The 8,005-nt window shown below is 42.1% G+C and overlaps 1 pseudogene; it reads right to left on the reverse strand.

Moving 5' to 3' along the window:
• Positions 1-2,847: 2,847 nt before the first annotated feature.
• On the reverse strand, positions 2,848-4,043 carry LOC102855381 (annotated as a pseudogene).
• Positions 4,044-8,005: the final 3,962 nt, after the last annotated feature.

Below are 8,005 nucleotides of genomic sequence, written 5' to 3' on the forward strand. Positions count from 1 at the left end.
TCAGTGAGACTGCTCAGGACAGGGCAGGCTTCAGAGCTGTTGTCCATAGGGGCTGTTGTCCATAGGGCTGTTATAAGTCGCAGGCAACTTGATGGTACATAACAAAAGTCCCAACAGTGACTGCCCTTTAAATATTCCGTGCACATTTATTCACTAGGTCAAATATTTACATCACCATTGTTAATACAATCATGACAAATCTCATACTAGGTGAGTATTAATTCTGGAAATCTCTTTTCCTTAACCTCTAGCTCTAAGGCTCCTTTTTACAATAGACTTAGATACTTCTCTTATGGACCAGTATGGTTATATCAAAATAAATAAGTCTCTTTGCACTGGAACACTTCTTTGCGTCCAAAGATCTTTTTATCAATCCTAAGGCCCAGGAAGCAGAATTAGTATTTCCCAGGCTGTTTTAAATAGAAATTCCTCCTGATTATATCACTTGTCTGTGTTTTGAAAGGCCAGTACCACTGTTCTCACTTAGAAAGGGCTGCTCAGAATGGCCAGCAAGGTGTGAGTTTCACTACTCTGCCTAGTTGGCTGCTGCACTCATTAGCATCTTTGAAAAAGTAGATTTTTATTTTGTTTGTTTACTTTAATGTGCTATCAATAATGAATATACTAATAAAATTAACTTTAATTAAAAAATAAAACCAAAAAGTGTTATTCAAATTTTGCCTTATAACTGAACTCTGCAGGCACATAGAAGTATTTCCCAGCTTCATTTGTATGCATTTAACTCCTGATTAGTGGCTCCCAAAACATACTTTACAGGAAGCACAAGAGTGGTTAAAAATCATGAAGTCTGGTACTGAATTTTATAAGTTTAAATTGTGATTCTAACTCACCTTTGTTTTATGCAGTGAATCACTTCACTGTGACTCTGATTGAGCTCACTAGTCTATAAAAAGAGCATAATAAGAAGATCTTCCAGACTAAGCTCTGATGGAGTAATGCATAAGCAGTTGTGCAGCTAATGCACTTGTCTGTCTGTTTGAATCCACTAGAGGCTTTGTAGAAGAAAGATGAGCAATCTACTCCTATGGGATTTGTTATTATTGTTTAGTGCTGTAGAATCGACCCTGACTCATACGGACACTACAAACAACAGATATGAGCCCTGTCCTATCTTGTGCCATCCTTAGCATCCCTGACACACTTGAGCCTATTGCCACAGACACTATGTCAATCCATCTTGTTGAGGATCCTCCTTTCTTCACTGGCCCTCCACCTTTCCCAGCATGACATCCCTCTCCAAGGAACAGCCTCACCTAACACGTCCAGAAAATATTAAGATGCAGCTTTGCCATCTTTGCCTCTAAAAAATCCTGTTTGATTTTTTCCCTACACATATCTGTTTGTTTTCTTGGCAGGTCATAGTATATTCAGCATTCTTCTGCAACACTACAATTCTAAGACATTGATTCTTTTGCTCTCATCCTTATTCACTGCCTAGCTATCAGATTCATAGCAAGTTATTGGAAAGACCATGACTTGGATCAGGTACACCTTAGTCTTTAAACTGATGTCATTGCTCTTCAAGACTTTGGAGAAGTCCTTGACAACAGAATTCCCAGTGCCAGACATCTCCAAATCACCTAACTGCTGGTACCAAGGGTGTTGATTGTGGACTTGGGCAAGATGAAATAATTGACAATTTTAATCTTTTTGCCCATGTGGATTCCAGATCCCTAAACCTCACAAAAAGGTCAGCTATGAGTTGGTTCCAACTTAGTGACAATAAACTTGAGGGTTTTGAGTAAAGTTACTAAGAGGATTAAATGAGACTATGTATCTATGGGATTGAAAATAGGGCCTGACATGTGGTGTTGTTGTTAGGTGCTGTTGAGTTGAGTTCAATTCATAACGACCCTGTCATCAATAGATCTGAACCGTGTCCTATTCTATGCCAATTAAACTGTCTCTGACACACTTGAGCCCATTGCCGCAGTCACTCTGTCAGCTCATCTGGTTGAGGATCTTCCCCTCCTTTGCCTTCCTTCCAATTTTCTAAGCATGATAATGATATCTTTTTCCATGGAATAGGCACTCCTAGCCTTTCCTCCCCGAAGGTATGAAAGACAAAGCTTTGCCATGTTTGCCTCCAAGGAGCACTCTGACTTCACCTTCCTCAAGACTTATCTGTTAATTCTTTTGACAGTCTATGAGATATTAAGTATTCTCCACCAACAATCAATTTTTCTTCTGTCATCCTTATTCATTGTCCAGCTGTCAAATGCACAGCAAGTGATTGAAAAGATTGTGATCTGAATCTGGTGCACCTTAGTCCTCAAACTAACAGTAATTTACAAATACGTTATGCAAAATACGTGCATTAGCTATCATAAAATTGTGACTTTTCTGAAAACATATTCCGAATTTTTCCTCAGTAGGACTAAAATATTTCAATACCATTGTATATGTTAGTGCAAGTCTTCATTCCTATGGAAAAGGATGATATAAATAACAGTGAATAAAGAATTAGGAAAGAGATATGTATTGATATGTTTAATTCTGGGTTTTTTTCACATTTAGCATTTTTATGCCATTTTCTAGCAGACGATTTACATACATGCCCCCCCTTCCTTTAGGTCAGTATGGCAATTTTCCAATATCAATTATTTAAAGAGAAACTTTGGTCAAAAATGGAATCAAACAGGCCAGGGGGATAAATCTTTGCTGCTTTTAAAATATCAACACTTTTACAATTCTATTCTCACACCATCACACGCGCGCGCACACACAGGAGCACCTGCACGGTCGTGTTTTCAGTGTTTCGTGCGGGTGGGGAGGCAGGCAGCTGCAGCTGGTCATGCTGGCTCAGTCTCCGAGGTTTGCTCAGCTTCACATTATTCGGAGGCCCTGGATGGAAGACTGCAAGGTCTTGAAATCCCGAATTGTCATGGCTCCATGGATGCCAGTAGTGCAGAGTTTACGACAGTCTTGCTTGTCCACCTCTTAAATGGACACCTGAGTGATGCTATCCTGGTGCAGCGTCTCCAAAGCCGTGTTGCTGTCCTTGGTGGTGGCCCGCTTGTCCATGTTGCGGAAGAGTTCCATGGTCTACAGGTTGCGCTGGGTGCTCTGTTTCGGAATGTCCAGTTTGGAGACGCAGGTCAAGCAGCCACAGTCGTCATAGTTGAAGAGCATTGGGCAGCAGTCATGGCCCGCGGCCACGATGCTGTTCTCTGACACAAATGACACGCTCAGGAGGGGCAGGAACTCTGTCTTCAGAGTGAAGACCTGCACGCTTTTGGAGGCATCGGCTACAGACAGGTGCTGTCGTGGCTGACCCAGGCCAGGCGGCTCCCGCTGGCGGAGAAGCTGACGCCATGGACCCAGCCCCCCCACCCCCACCCCCGTGCCACTGCCACCAAACTCGGACATCAGTTGGCCAAAGGCATCTTGCTGTCCCATGGTGTACTGGCTATCTTTAATGTAGGCAGAAAACACCCTGCACTTGAAGTCGCAGGAGCCTGCCGCCAGCAGAACGTTGTTGGGATGCCAGTCCAAGCTGAGGACCGTGGAGCGGATGGGCTTCTTAATGTGCTTGCTGACCCACCAGTCGTTTTCGGACACGAAGTAGCAGACGGAGATGAGCCGTGCCCCGCTGCCCACGGTGAACTTGTCCTCCAGCGGGGACCACTTCACGAACGTGGCTGCCGGTTGATCCGCAGGATCACCAGGGTGGGCTTCCAGACGCCATCCATCTGACTCCAGACGTAGGCATTGTGGTCTGCCCCACGGGGACGATGCGCTCGCTCTTGGGTGCACAGTCAATGCCTGTGATGTGTCCGTTGTGTTCCTTGAGCTCATGAGCTTTTACCCACTGGCTCCCATTCTTCTTGTAGATGTGGACTTCATGATTCTTGGGGCTCAGGGCAGTCTGGGTGCCATCCCGATTCCAGGCATGGCAGGTGATTGGCTCGAGCAAAAACTGATGCAGGGACATTCTTCTTAGTGTTCTCGGAGGATAAAAAGCTGGGATCAGGGGCTGTCCGGGTGGGCGCGGAGCGGAGAATTCGCGGACTCTGGTCAGTCGACGCGAACAGGCTCCGGCGGGCGAGGGCGGATGCCCTGTTTAATTCTGTTTTTAATTAACTTAAAGATCCTGGGAAAATTTCTTAGCCTTTCTTACATACTGTTCCTCATTTCTGGGGTGGGGGGGAGGGAATTAAAGAAGCCTAGCTTAACTAATTTCAAAACCCCCGTTCAGTTCTAAATGTCAATGATTCTGAGTTTTGCTCAAGGTTTCTTTAATGATGAGAGAAGTAGCGTTGTCATGACTATTAATAATTAATAATTGTACACACAAAATAGTAATTTATACTTGAAACTAAAAAGACAACAATTTTAAACTTTTTGTCCAGCAGCTGAGAGCAGTTTTTGCAAAGTTCAGTACAAATATTTCATTTTACACCACCAGACACAGAGTTCACGGCATTAAAGCTAACTGGATCCCTTGTAAAAGTCACTCAAGGGAGAGGATATCCATGTGCTGAACCACCACTTCTAGGAAAGGGTCTAAAATAACCCTAGGAAGCTGACACGGGATCGGCAGGGCCACTGCTGTAACAGTTTCATGACCCTGGAGTCTCGCAGAAGGCCAGAGCCAGTTCAGCCACGGGAGGCTCAGTCACAGTCAACAGCTCGTTATCCCGCGGAAGGCACAAGGCTTGAACTGAGATAACATTCTGATACTCAGGAGTCTTTGAAGACCCAGTCAGCCCTCACATGGCTTATTCAGCAGATGCTTTCATTTGTATGGTGACAGGTTGTGTATGTGGATCTAATAAAATCACTCCTGTCTTATATCAAGGCAGGAAGTCTGCAAATGTCTGCCACCTACTGCTTTTAATAATCATGGAGGACGGAAAGTCATAGTCAAGATAAAGAGGAACTATGAGAGGTCATGTCTGTGATGTTGATGTGGTACCTGTCCATCATGATACATTTATCCTGAAATATCTGCCTACCCGAAACCCTGCTAGCTTATGATATTGGCATGGAAGACAGCTATTCACAATTGAAAGATGATTACCACAGTTCATAATTCTTACACTGACACACCAGACCCTTCGCTAACTGATGAAACAAACTGGAAAAAAGAGCAAAGCCTTGTTGAGATTCAGATGATAAGTGGTCAGTAGCACAGAATTACAGATTAGGTATGTTGGAGTTTTTGAGATAGGGAGAAATCATGAATGCTGAGTACCTTTCATTTGATTGTTTTAGCTGAGAAGGATTTGATAGTGAAAAAAATGTTAAGAATAGCTGGGGGAAAGTCTATAGAGTAATGTTATTCAATAGAAATGTCTGTGATATTAAAATTTTATATCTTTGTACTGTCTCATGGAGTAGTAATTGGCTATATCTGCTATTTGGTACTAGAAATATGACTGTTGTTGTAGTTATGTGACATCGAGTTGCCTGTGACCCATAGTGATCATATATACAGCAGCTTTGAAGCCTGCTCTGTTCTGAGCCGGTCTCTCTAATTCCTAACCCTAACACCAACCCTCACTGCCCCAATCCATCTCATCTGGGGTCTTCCTCTGCTGCGTTGTCCCTTCACCCTTCCAAGCATGATGTCCTTCTTCATGAACTGGTCTCTCCTTGCCACATGCCCAAAGTATATGAGACAGAGCTTCAAAATCCTAGCCTCCAAGGAGAAATATGGTTTCACTCTCTCAAAGACAGACCTATTTGTTTTCTTGGTAGTCCAAGTTATGTAATATGACTGAATAATTAAATTTTAATTAATATAAATAATTTGCCTAGAAGTTAGCATTTTTGGACAATATATAACGAAAAATATTACAACTAAGAAAACTTGTCATTTAGTAAATAACTTGAGCATTCTACCATTATTTCTACTAGCTTATCTCAAAACCACTTGAGAAAAATTTTTACATTGTCACTTCCATACTTGGCATTGACTGGCCTTGGGCATGTTTAGCTCCCAGGAAATTTTATGGTGGAAAATATTTGTGTTTTTCTGATCTTTATCCTTTGGTGTTGTCAACTCCTTACCTCTTTCTACCTATCAAGCAACACTGTAAGTCATATTCTCTCAATTTATAAACAAGCTCTTTGTTTTTTTCTTCCTTTACGAACAAATAAGAGCTCTCCCAAGGGCATAGGGTTAAAACCCACCAGCTGCTCATCAGGAGAAGGATGGGTAATCTCCTCCCATGTGATTCACTGCCTCTAATAATCTACGGGAGAGTATCTGTGAGTCAGTTCCTACTCGACTGCACACAAAAACAAGAACAAACTAACAGTCCACTAGCAGATAAAATGTCCTTCATGGGAATTTTCCTTGCAACCTGTGACTACTAAAGACCAAACTATGCCTTTGAACCTTCAAATTTAGTGTTTTTCAAAGTGTAGTCTGAGAATCCTTGACAGTAAACTGGGGAAAGACACTGCTGAAGCAGATTCTTGGGTTTTGTCCCAGACCCTGTGATTCATAAATCTATATTAGAGGGAGTCAGGAGTCTGCTTAGGGAATAGTAGAGTGGGCAAAGCATACCTTCTGAAGCCAGACTGCCTAGGTTTGAATTCTAGGTCCAGATTATATGTATTAACTTGAGAAACTGAAGAAACCTCTTTCCGTTTCCATTTTCTCTCCTGTGAATAGGGCTATCATAGCACTTGCTTTGCAACTTTCATGAAGCGTAAACCAGTTATACGTAAGGAGTGGTTTGTTGTTGTTGTTTTTTTAAAGTGACACATGGATTTTAAAAACTATATCAACTATCATTGCTATTATTCTTAATATATAACTTGTATGATTCGTGAGCAGTTAAATCCAATTACTCGTTCATTGAAAACAGTAGCAAGGTAAGGTATCCAGCTTGCATAGTTACAACTCTTTTCTGTGTCTCCATGTCTGAAGCAATGATGATAGTTTCTCAGAGTTAAATGTATACAGAAAATAAATGTGAAAGCTGTGCTATGGTTTACATTTGAGAATATTGGATTGGGGTTTTGAATGGAATGAGAAGCTCAGGGACTATCAAGTAGGATCGCATTGCGAAAGGGAAGAATCAAACCCATGCATATGAAAGAGGGCATGATATCTCCATGTAAGTGCAATTTTCGGAGCAGTTCTTATAACATATAAAGATTTTCAGTGGAACCATTGCACATGGCAGGTTATAAAGCCTCCATTTCACAAATCACCTACACCTGCCAAATGGGACAGGAGATTTTCCCTTGTCAGCAAGCTAGAGTGAAAGCTTCACTGATCATCATCCTGCCAGCTAGAAAATGGATCTCACCATCAATTTATTCTGGAAGTGAGAAACGCCTTGCCTCTGGGAGAGATTATAAAATGGAGTCATTTTACTCCTGACACCTTCAGAGTCAGTTACTCCTTGTGGGACAACTTAAGATCCCCATTCCATGCCTTTGGCAAGAAAATATTTTCTGCAAGCTACTGGCTAACACCTCACAGAGGAATTTTATTTAAGGTCCACATGGGACCAGAAACCAAAAGTCCATAAATAGATGCTTTCTAGAGAACACAAAATATCCCAAGGCTGCAGCTGGTAGATTTTGTCCTTTTCATTCCATGTTATAAATCACCGTTGCTTAAACAGATGAATGAATTCTGAAATTAGGATAGAGTAAGGTTTGCCTTAGCAATTTCTCTATACTCTCTTTCATTCAAGATGCTATATGTTTCCCTTCTTGGATATAAGATAAACTTTAGAACTTCTATAAGAAATAGAAGTTCACCCTCTTGGAGAGGGTGAAGCCAAATTGTTCCTTGGAGACAAGGATTTTGAAGCTCCATCTCACACACTTTGGGCACGTGGAGGGACCAGACCTTGGAGAAAGACATACATCATGTTTGGAAGGATGGAGGGACAGCACAGGGAGAAGACCTTGGATGAGACGGATTAACACAATAACTGGGGCAATAGCATTAGGTGTGCTGAAGTCAGTGAGGCTGGCTTAGGGTTGGGTGGGGTTCAGAGCTGTTGTACATTGA

The sequence above is a fragment of the Elephantulus edwardii genome, unplaced genomic scaffold (assembly GCF_000299155.1).
Source record: "Elephantulus edwardii isolate Elephantulus edwardi_28Jun2011 unplaced genomic scaffold, EleEdw1.0 scaffold00001, whole genome shotgun sequence".
NCBI lineage: Eukaryota > Metazoa > Chordata > Mammalia > Macroscelidea > Macroscelididae > Elephantulus > Elephantulus edwardii.